The sequence below is a fragment of the Oncorhynchus mykiss genome, chromosome 2, assembly GCF_013265735.2.
Source record: "Oncorhynchus mykiss isolate Arlee chromosome 2, USDA_OmykA_1.1, whole genome shotgun sequence".
Classification (NCBI taxonomy): domain Eukaryota; kingdom Metazoa; phylum Chordata; class Actinopteri; order Salmoniformes; family Salmonidae; genus Oncorhynchus; species Oncorhynchus mykiss.
In genome coordinates, this window is record NC_048566.1 from 18,292,777 (window position 1) to 18,304,944 (window position 12,168).

Here is a 12,168-nt window from a genome sequence, read left to right on the forward strand (position 1 = left end):
CCCAGTCTCTGGTGTGTCTACGAGTCCACGGGAGGGGAAGGAGGAGAAACAGACGCGCTCACAGCGTAGAGTCAGTTATTAAAGGTCGTGGTTAAAGTAACTATTATAGCTGTCATTCATGCAGCCTATAATCAAGTACGTACAGTAAATGGTTATTGTCAAATGGTGAAAGTTTGGACACTCTTCAAGCTTCCCTAATGCATATCTAGATCATATTTATTATATTCTATATAAAGCTAGTTTATTTTAAATAGGATGTTATATTACTACAAATACTTAAATGTCCCATAGAGCGGCGCACAATTGGCCCTGCGTCGCCTGGGTTAAGGGAGTGTTTGGCCCTGCGTCGCCTGGGTTAAGGGAGTGTTTGGCCCTGCGTCGCCTGGGTTAAGGGAGTGTTTGGCCCTGCGTCGCCTGGGTTAAGGGAGTGTTTGGCCCTGCGTCGCCTGGGTTAAGGGAGTGTTTGGCCCTGCGTCGCCTGGGTTAAGGGAGTGTTTGGCCCTGCGTCGCCTGGGTTAAGGGAGTGTTTGGCCCTGCGTCGCCTGGGTTAAGGGAGTGTTTGGCCCTGCGTCGCCTGGGTTAAGGGAGTGTTTGGCCCTGCGTCGCCTGGGTTAAGGGAGTGTTTGGCCGGGGTAGACCATCATTGTAAAATAAGAATTTGTTCTTAATGGACTTGCCTAGTTAAATAAATTGTTTTAAAAAATAAATAAATAAAAACAGTATCTGGCTCCCTCATAGCCTAGGCCAAGACATACTAATACTATTCACTGTGAATCAGTGAATCACTTTGAAATGAATTATGCAATATTTCTCCTGCCAGTGCAATAAACAGTAGGCTTAATTACTTTATAACAACATGACACAAAAATGAACAACACAAGAACAAAACCAATGGTGAGTACACTAGACTAGAGTACAATACATATTGTACAAACATTGCTGCTATGAATTAACTAAATTGTACATTCTTCATTACAGACATTACGTTACTAGGGTTTACTGAACATGCACCTTCCAGTAAGAGTCACGATGACGCACGATAATAGTCTTTCAGTGAAATTTACGCTCGTGTGTTTCTTTAATTACAAAGTCAATCACTCAATTGGGACTGGTTAAGATAAGGTAAAGAGCGGCAGGCAGCCTAGCGGATAGAGAGTTGGGCGAGTAACGGAAAGGTTGCTGGTTCGAATCACAGTGCCAACAAGGTGGGGAAATTATGTTGATGTGCCCTTCAGCAAGGCACTTAACCCTAATTGCTCCTGTAAGTTGCTCTGGTTAAGAGCATCTGCTAAATGATTCAAATGTAAAAATGTAACTTTATCGACCCCAAAAGGAATCAATCCTCAATTGCACCAGCCAATCCAACAGACAGAACTACAATCAGCAACGTTCTGCCGCAACATACTGTAAATTGAATGAGTATCTAGATTACACAAACACACTGGTCTTGATATGCGTGTTAGTTCCAGTATCTTCCAGTTAAAATGTGTGACTCATGAGGCTTTCCAGTGAAACAGACCAGAACAGGACAGGAGGCAGACGGACAGACGTGCTGACACACCAGTGAGACGTCGTTATTTGCTGTCATTTCGGGGAGCGCTGCAATAACTAACGCACTTCAACTACAGCCCAATGTCAATACTACACACACACACACACACACACACACACACACACACACACAGCATTATATGGTGGTGGGATGTCTGAATTCTGAATTACAGTAAGGCAGCCAGTGCCTCTAACAACATATTTCCATGTCAGAAACAAGTTCAAATAGCAATGATTTGGTCATTAAGCATAGAAGAAACTTCTAACTCACATTCAGGCTTGTGCCCAGGAATTAAAACCACCATCTTGGGTCTGCCAGCACCACTATGCCCCTAGCAACTCAGCCACATTGACCTGGTTGTGTGTGGTACTTATTGAGTATTAACTTGTGCACTGTACGACTCTTAGCATCATTACTGTCTGGTCTTGATGTCCCATACATGTGTTAGCAAGAGAACACAAGACCGACTGAGATAAAGACGAGAAGTAGAGAGAGGGAGGGTGGGGGGACATACCTAGCCCCGCAGGGTGTGAGGAATTTGAACAAATACCTGGCACGGGCATGCCAAAGAAGGAGGAGAGGGTTAGGGGGAGAGGGGCTAAGGGGGGAGAGGGGCTGGGGGGGGGAAGCTGGAGGGAGAGTGGCCTGGAGGGACGGGGGGCTAGGGGCGGGAGAAGCTGGATGGAGAGGAGCTTGGAGGGAGAGGGGCTAGGGGCGGGAGAAGCTGGAGGGAGAGGGGCTAGGAGGGAGAGGGGCTAGGGGCGGGAGAAGCTGGAGGGAGAGGGGCTAGGAGGGAGGGGGGGCTAGGGGCGGGAGAAGCTGGAGGGAGAGGGGCTAGGAGGGGGGGCTAGGGGTGGGAGAAGCTGGAGGGAGAGGAGCTAGGAGGGAGAGGGGCTAGGGGCGGGAGAAGCTGGAGGGAGAGGGGCTAGGAGGGAGAGGGGCTAGGGGCGGGAGAAGCTGGAGGGAGAGGGGCTAGGAGGGAGGGGGGGCTAGGGGCGGGAGAAGCTGGAGGGAGAGGGGCTAGGAGGGAGAGGGGCTAGGGGCGGGAGAAGCTGGAGGGAGAAGGGCTAGGAGGGAGAGGGGCTAGGGGCGGGAGAAGCTGGAGGGAGAGGGGCTAGGAGGGAGAGGGGCTAGGGGCAGGAGAAAATGGAGGGAGAGGGGCTAGGAGGGAGAGGGGCTAGGGGCAGGAGAAAATGGAGGGAGAGGGGCTAGGGGCGGGAGAAGCTGGAGGGAGAGGGATTAGGGGCGGGAGAAGCTGGAGGGAGAGGGGCTAGGAGGGAGAGGGGCTAGGAAGGACTAGGGACAGGATAAGCTGGGGGAGAGGGGCTAGGAGGGAGAGGGGCTAGGAGGGAGAGGGGCTAGGGGCAGGAGAAAATGGAGGGAGAGGGGCTAGGAGGGAGAGGGGCTAGGGGCGGGAGAAGCTGGAGGGAGAGGGGATAGGAGGGAGGGGGGCTAGGAGGGAGAGGGACTAGGGGCGGGAGAAGCTGGAGGGAGAGGGGCTAGGAGGGAGAGGGGCTAGGGGCGGGAGAAGCTGGAAGGAGAGGGGCTAGGAGGGAGAGGGACTAGGGGTGGGAGAAGCTGGAGGGAGAGGGGCTAGGAGGGAGAGGGGCTAGGGGTGGGAGAAGCTGGAGGGAGAGGGGCTAGGAGGGGTACAGGGACATAGGCTTGCTCCGATACAGACAGAACAATGGATTGAAATAGAGATACAGTGTATATAGACTGGGATGAAGAAAGGTAGAAGGAAAGGACAAAGACGGGAGAGAGCAGTGAGCTCTGGGTGCTCACTGCTTGGGCTCTCAAGTGGACAGAGATAGAGAGAAAGCTAGAGATGAAGGGGTTTGGAAATAGTTAGGCGAGATAATTTAGGGGTCAATGTTGACTCAGACAAATGAGGAGAAAATTGAGAACAACAAATTGGGGGAAAGAGGGGAGAAATGGAGAGAAGGGGGGATGAGAAGGGAAGTTAATCTGAGATGGTATGCGGCTTGTTTTCTTCTGTGGTACACATCCAGCCCATCGATCTCTGTTCACATGACAGTCCTGTCTGGTGTAATCTCTAATTACATGCACTTGAGCTGTGACTGCAGCATCTTAACCTACTCTACAGTTGTTTCAATGAACATTTGAGGGACGAAGAATAACCTCATTCAGAGATGTGACTTCAGATCAATTATATCATTTCTTATTTTCTGAACTATTATCTATTTCTTTCATCATTGAAACTGACCCCAAACCAGGGTCTTCATTCTCCTCCTGACCATTGTTGTGCTGATCATTTATGTTGTTTTAGGTTGTGTCTGGAAGGGACCTGGATCTAGCTGTCGCTGGACATCACATAGAGAACCTGGCTGGTCTAAACCCTTGGATGACAGAGGTAAATTGTAATATGCCAAGGTAGGAACCATATCCTTGAGGCAGCTGTCACAGTGGTACTACGCTGTCATGACCATGATAACGACAACCGTATTGCTCTGACGTAAGTCAGGTGTGTGTCTGATGTATGTAATTCATCCAGTGTTGTGTAGACAGATGTAAGTCAGGTGTGTGTCTGATGTATGTAATTCATCCAGTGTTGTGTAGACAGATGTAAGTCAGGTGTGTGTCTGATGTATGTAATTCATCCAGTGTTGTGTAGACAGATGTAAGTCAGGTGTGTGTCTGATGTATGTAATTCATCCAGTGTTGTGTAGACAGATGTAAGTCAGGTGTGTGTCTGATGTATGTCATTCATCCAGTGTTGTGTAGACAGATGTAAGTCAGGTGTGTGTCTGATGTATGTAATTCATCCAGTGTTGTGTAGACAGATGTAAGTCAGGTGTGTGTCTGATGTATGTAATTCATCCAGTGTTGTGTAGGCTGATGTAAATCAGGTGTGTGTCTGATGTATGTAATTCATCCAGTGTTGTGTAGCCAGATGTAAGTCAGGTGTGTGTCTGATGTATGTAATTCATCCAGTGTTGTGTAGCCAGATGTAAGTCAGGTGTGTGTCTGATGTATGTAATTAATCCGTATTGTTCTGATGTAAATCAGGTGTGAAGCCTTCGATGTGACCCACAATCCTTCTGACGTGTCTCTGTAGACTACTGCTGAGTTCCAGAGGTTATGACTATAAAACAGAACTGAGCTTGAAATCCCACTCAAACTGAGCATGAAATCCCACTCAAACTGAGCTTGGAATCCCACTCAAACTGAGCTTGGAATCCCACTCAAACTGAGCTTGGAATCACACTCAAACTGAGCTTGGAATCACACTCAAACTGAGCTTGGAATCACACTCAAACTGAGCTTGGAATCACACTCAAACTGAGCTTGGAATCACACTCAAACTGAGCTTGGAATCACACTCAAACTGAGCTTGGAATCACACTCAAACTGAGCTTGGAATCACACTCAAACTGAGCTTGGAATCACACTCAAACTGAGCTTGGAATCACACTCAAACTGAGCTTGGAATCACACTCAAACTGAGCTTGGAATCACACTCAAACTGAGCTTGGAATCACACTCAAACTGAGCTTGGAATCACACTCAAACTGAGCTTGGAATCACACTCAAACTGAGCTTGGAATCACACTCAAACTGAGGTTGGAATCACACTCAAACTGAGGTTGGAATCACACTCAAACTGAGGTTGGAATCACACTCAAACTGAGCTTGGAATCACACTCAAACTGAGCTTGGAATCACACTCAAACTGAGCTTGGAATCACACTCAAACTGAGCTTGGAATCACACTCAAACTGAGGTTGGAATCACACTCAAACTGAGCTTGGAATCACACTCAAACTGAGCTTGGAATCACACTCAAACTGAGGTTGGAATCACACTCAAACTGAGCTTGGAATCACACTCAAACTGAGCTTGGAATCACACTCAAACTGAGCTTGGAATCACACTCAAACTGAGGTTGGAATCACACTCAAACTGAGCTTGGAATCACACTCAAACTGAGCTTGGAATCACACTCAAACTGAGGTTGGAATCACATTCAAACTGAGCTTGGAATCACACTCAAACTGAGCTTGGAATCACACTCAAACTGAGCTTGGAATCACACTCAAACTGAGCTTGGAATCACACTCAAACTGAGCTTGGAATCACACTCAAACTGAGCTTGGAATCACACTCAAACTGAGCTTGGAATCACACTCAAACTGAGCTTGGAATCACACTCAAACTGAGCTTGGAATCACACTCAAACTGAGCTTGGAATCACACTCAAACTGAGCTTGGAATCACACTCAAACTGAGCTTGGAATCACACTCAAACTGAGGTTGGAATCACACTCAAACTGAGCTTGGAATCACACTCAAACTGAGGTTGGAATCATACTCAAACTGAGCTTGGAATCACACTCTCCTTGGAAAAACAGTTTTTATTTTTCTATATATCAGCATCTGTGAGCGGTAGTTACAAGGGAAGTAACTTTAGTAGCCTGTCATGACAGAAATTAAATAACACCAAATAATCACCTCCGGCTTCTTGTGCTGTCCTTCCACTATACCTTCATTATGTTAATTAATTTATTCCTGTTTCTCAACGACTGACTGACAAATTGCCCACCGGTTGGCCAGCTTCCCATACTAATAATTAAATGGGCGGACATCTTTTCTGCGTGACAAACGGTTGTTTCTTCCGGCTGATTCGCCGTGCTCGCCATGAGTTATTGATCCCTCTCCGCACACAGGCCTATGTAGGACTCTAAACAAGATGTTTCACTTTCACTAATCCACAGAGCAAGAGTTGATTTTGCTTTATTGTGTTGTCATTTACCAGCACAACAGATGCCAATATTTCTTTCAGCGAGACTGGCCTCTGCCAATAGGTCTATATCTTTATGGCACAGGAAGAGTTACCTCCATATTGGTAGTCCTTTTCCCCCCTCAATTGCTACTGTCCCATGTAGTCAGAGTAACAGTGATGTGGCCGGTCTCTGAGGAAAGGTTGACAGCAGTATTGAACGTTTGACTGAAGCCTCGCAAATCGATGTTTGTGTCTTTTGGACAAACATCCTATATATCAGTGAGTTTGTGAGATCGTGTTGGATGTGGCATCCCACAGGAGTCATATGAACTGCTGATGGCTGCTCTAAGGGAGGAACAGTTTAACCTGCGCCTCTGAATCACTTATATATGACGTTTCCAGTCTCTTTTGACGGGCAGTGAAGTCTGGAGAACCTCAAAGCCACAGATTGAACCAAGATGGTCTCTCCTCCTCCTCCTGAATCCTGGAGCATTTGATTTGGACATTCTGTGACCATGACAAAATCTGGAAACTGTTACTCTCTTTGTCCCAGATCAGAATTTTAGTGGGCCCATGTGGAATTATATCTCTGCAGCCAAGGTCTTACTGCAGAGGAGGGAGATGGTCTCCATCGCTGTGATGAGCAGATCAGTGGAACTATTGGACATATCCGTCTTGTCTTCTTTCTCCCAGATGCTGAGAGGGTTATAAAGCATTTACTCAATGTAACTGTAGTTTAACTATCTATTATGATCATTTTTTTGTAATAGTTATATAATAATTACAGTATTGGTGTAGGATGCAATATATTTAGTGTCAAATCACTTGACAATCATAAAAAAGAAACCCTTATACTCTGAAACAAGCCACATGAAAATGGTCAAAGAAATGGCATTTTCTCCCAAGGCAGAGGGAAATAGTGCTTAGATTCCCTGTTGGGTAGTTTATACTATCATGCATAATCTAAATCCCAAACCTCGACCGTGTGGCGCAGTGGTCTAAGGTACTGCATCGCAGTGCTTGGGGCGTCACTAGAGACCCAGGTTCGATCCCAGACTGTGTTGCAGCTGGCCACCTCTCCCGAGTCCGTACGGGAGTTGCAGCGATGGGACAAGACTGTAACTACCAATTGGGGAGAAAAAGGGCTAAAAAATAAAAATAAGCCCAAACCTCCTTGGTTGCTGCAAGCACTTTGGTGATGATTGCAAAAATGGCTGACATCTGCTCTCTGGTGGTTATGTGTTGCTAAAGCACCATCCCTCTACTCTACCCAGATAAACATCCTAGAAAAAAGCATAGCCTGCCCTTGGGCTGGAAATGGCAATTACACATCTTTAGGGGAAGCATGAATGATGTTCTGTATCTTTTAATTGAACCCGGCGCGTAGGTACGGGTGGGCCTGGGTGGGTGCAGGCCCACCTGCTGGGAGACAGGCCCATCCAATCAGATTGAGATTTTAAAAATAAAGGATGGTGTTTACTTGTCAGTGTTCCAAATGGGACATTCTTTGTCTTTTACCTTAAACATGCAAATGCCATCAGATAGAATTCATAGCAAGCAGTGCACTGGGTTAGTCATATTTGATGAACTGCAATGACATTCACTCTCACAGTATGGGTTGCCAAAAATAACTAACTGAAAGCCACAACCCCAATTGGCCACAAATATGACTGCATTGAAGCATATGTCAATGTGCTTCTATGGCTATATGCACCATGCCACTGCCTATGTCATTTGTTTATTTAGCAAACAAGACAGCTCATAACCCAGTGCCTTTATCACAGTTAACACACCTATATTGTAGCTTTAATTGCAGGAAATTAAACATTTTCTCTCAGCCTCATGGCAAATGTGAAAACTATGTTTTGGGGGGGTACCCACCAACTAATTTCTGTCTATGCCACTGAATTGAACTGTTTCATAAAACCATGCCTCCCTTCTCTCTCTCTTTGCTGTGCTGATCATGAACTTTCACATTCAAAAGCTGTTAGAGGCAATAATTAAGTATTTCTTCCATCTCTCTTTCTCTCTTGCTCTCCTCTCTCTCTACTCTATCTTTCCCGCTCTCCCTCTCTCCCTCTCATGTACACATTTCTCTCTCTCTTTATTTCTCTCTCTCGCTGCCTGGAGAGAATTTTCCATCGATCAATTACAATCAGTGTACCTTTCTCACACTATGCAAGGACAGACTGATGGCTAGATGGACCAGTGGCATAACGGTACAAACCCACAGCTAATGTATTGAATCACTGGTAGTCCTATTAATCCTACATATCTAATTTGCACAGTGAGGTGATCATTTACTCCTTATTATGATTGTACAGTATGTGATTCATTTGCTAACTTTAGCCAGAGAAAAGTGAATGCTTTATTGCCCAGCGTCATGATATGACATCATTGGTTTCAGCCCCTAACCTCCTTTCCATCACCTTCCAGTGCGCTGCTGGCTGTCTGATCCTATTTGCATTAGATGACAGAGGCCTTGGTGAATTTGACCGAGATTAAAACAGATGAAGTATTAGTAAACACACACACACACAGCCTACACATACATACACACACAGCCTACACATACATACACACACACAGCCTACACATACATACACACACAGCCTACACATACATACACACACACAGCCTACACATACATACACAAACAGCATACACATACATACACACACACAGCCTACACATACACACACACACACAGCCTACACATACATACACACACACAGCCTACACATACATACACACACAGCCTACACATACATACACACACAGCCTACACATACATACACACACACAGCCTACACATACATACACACACACAGCCTACACATACATACACACACACAGCCTACACATACATACACACACAGCCTACACATACATACACACACACAGCCTACACATACATACACACACACAGCCTACACATACATACACACACAGCCTACACATACATACACACACACAGCCTACACATACATACACACACACAGCCTACACATACATACACACACACAGCCTACACATACATACACACACAGCCTACACATACATACACACACAGCCTACACATACATACACACACACAGCCTACACATACATACACACACAGCCTACACATACATACACACACACAGCCTACACATACATACACACACACAGCCTACACATACATACACATACACACACACAGCCTACACATACATACACACACACACAGCCTACACATACATACACACACACAGCCTACAAATACATACACACACAGCCTACACATACATGCACACACACACACACAGCCTACACATACATACACACACAGCCTACAAATACATACACACACACAGCCTACACATACATACATACACACAGCCTACACATACATACACACACACAGCCTACACATACATACACACACACAGTCTACACATACATACACACACACACACAGCCTACACATACATACACACACACACACAGCCTACACATACATACACACACACAGCCTACACATACATGCACACACACACACACACAGCCTACACATACATACACACACACAGCATACACATACATACACACACACAGCCTACACATACATACACACACACAGCCTACACATACATACACACACACAGCCTACACATACATACACACACAGCCTACACATACATACACACACACAGCCTGCACATACATACACACACACAGCCTACACATACATACACACACACAGCCTACACATACATACACACACAGCCTACACATACATACACACACACAGCCTACACATACATACACACACAGCCTACACATACATACACACACAGCCTACACATACATACACACACACACAGCCTACACATACATACACACACACACAGCCTACACATACATACACACACACAGCCTACACATACATACACACACACAGCCTACACATACATACACACACACAGCCTACACATACATACACACACACAGCCTACACATACATACACACACACAGCCTACACATACATACACACACACACACAGCCTACACATACATACACACACACAGCCTACACATACATACACACACACACACACACAGCCTACACATACATACACACACACACACACACACACAGCCTACACATACATACACACACACACAGCCTACACATACATACACACACACACAGCCTACACATACATACACACACACACACAGCCTACACATACATACACACACACACAGCCTACACATACATACACACACACACAGCCTACACATACATACACACACACACAGCCTACACATACATACACACACACACAGCCTACACATACATACACAGCCTACACATACATACACACACACACACACACACACACACAGCCTACACATACATACACACACACACAGCCTACACATACATACACACACAGCCTACACACACACACACACACACAGCCTACACATACATACACTCACACACAGCCTACACATACATACACACACACACAGCCTACACATACATACACACACACACAGCCTACACATACATACACACACAGCCTACACACACACACACACACACACACACACACAGCCTACACATACATACACACACACACAGCCTACACATACATACACACACACACAGCCTACACATACATACACACACACACAGCCTACACATACATACACACACACAGCCTACACATACATACACACACACAGCCTACACATACATACACACACACAGCCTACACATACATACACACACACACACACACACACACACACACACACACACACACACACACACACACACACACACACAGCCTACACATACATACACACACACAGCCTACACATACATACACACACACAGCCTACACACAGATACACACACACACAGCCTACACATACACACACAGCCTACACATACACACACAGCCTACACATACACACACACACACACAGCCTACACATACATACACACACACAGCCTACACATACACACACAGCCTACACATACACACAGCCTACACATACACACACACATCCTACACATACACACACAGCCTACACATACACACACAGCCTACACATACACACACAGCCTACACACACACACACAGCCTACACATACACACACAGCCTACACACACACACGCCTCCTGCACAAGTACCTTTTATTTGCATGACAAACTTTTACATTATTAATGACACCAGAAATGAAGGTAACAAAATACGTTTTAGCTGCTGAGCAACCTACCCATTTCACAATGCCTTTTCATTGACGTTGTATGACCAATATTCTCCACTTTACATTTAAACTTTAGACAATAAAATCATATGCAGAATGTAATAGTTTTACTGTCACATCATTAGTTTTACTGTCACAACACAGTACAGGTGGGGGATATTTGAAGTAGACAGTTGTTGCTGGAGGGAGAAGGAGCCAGTCAGAGCGCACGAAGAGACGTGGCTGGTAGCAGTCAGTCAAGGAGGGTAATATCCCGGTGTGAGCCAACGCACGGGCATACAGAGCGAGAGGAGGGCACCCGTTCCGGACACTTTACACTAGGCTGGCTACATCCTGTGTTACAAATTCATATATGAAGAAAAGCAATCAGGTGGTCCTGAATGGCGAATAAAAGGTGAATAAAACGGTGAGTGATAACATTTTTGCATTAAATAAGTTGCCAAAATACATACATTTGATCATAATACTCTTGCTGTTTTAACCGATATAACTGATTTGCGTACAGGCTTCCATAAATGGTAGCATCATGGTCATTAGAAATAATCTGCTGTTGTTCATAGTTGACAAACCACAAACATACATGATATAGTTTATGTCGCAGT

General features: G+C 45.5%; 1 protein-coding gene across 4 annotated transcripts in view; it reads left to right on the forward strand.

The window, feature by feature from the left end:
- The first annotated feature begins 11,709 nt into the window (after nucleotides 1-11,709).
- The window catches only part of LOC110536604 (inward rectifier potassium channel 2-like), a 39,319-nt gene continuing 38,860 nt past the window's right edge, over nucleotides 11,710-12,168 (forward strand). For all 4 annotated transcript variants that reach the window (XM_036940334.1, XM_036940340.1, XM_036940346.1 and 1 more), the window contains exon 1: nucleotides 11,710-11,972. The gene's annotated coding sequence lies outside the window, so the exon portion shown is untranslated. The remainder of the gene's footprint in view (nucleotides 11,973-12,168) is intronic.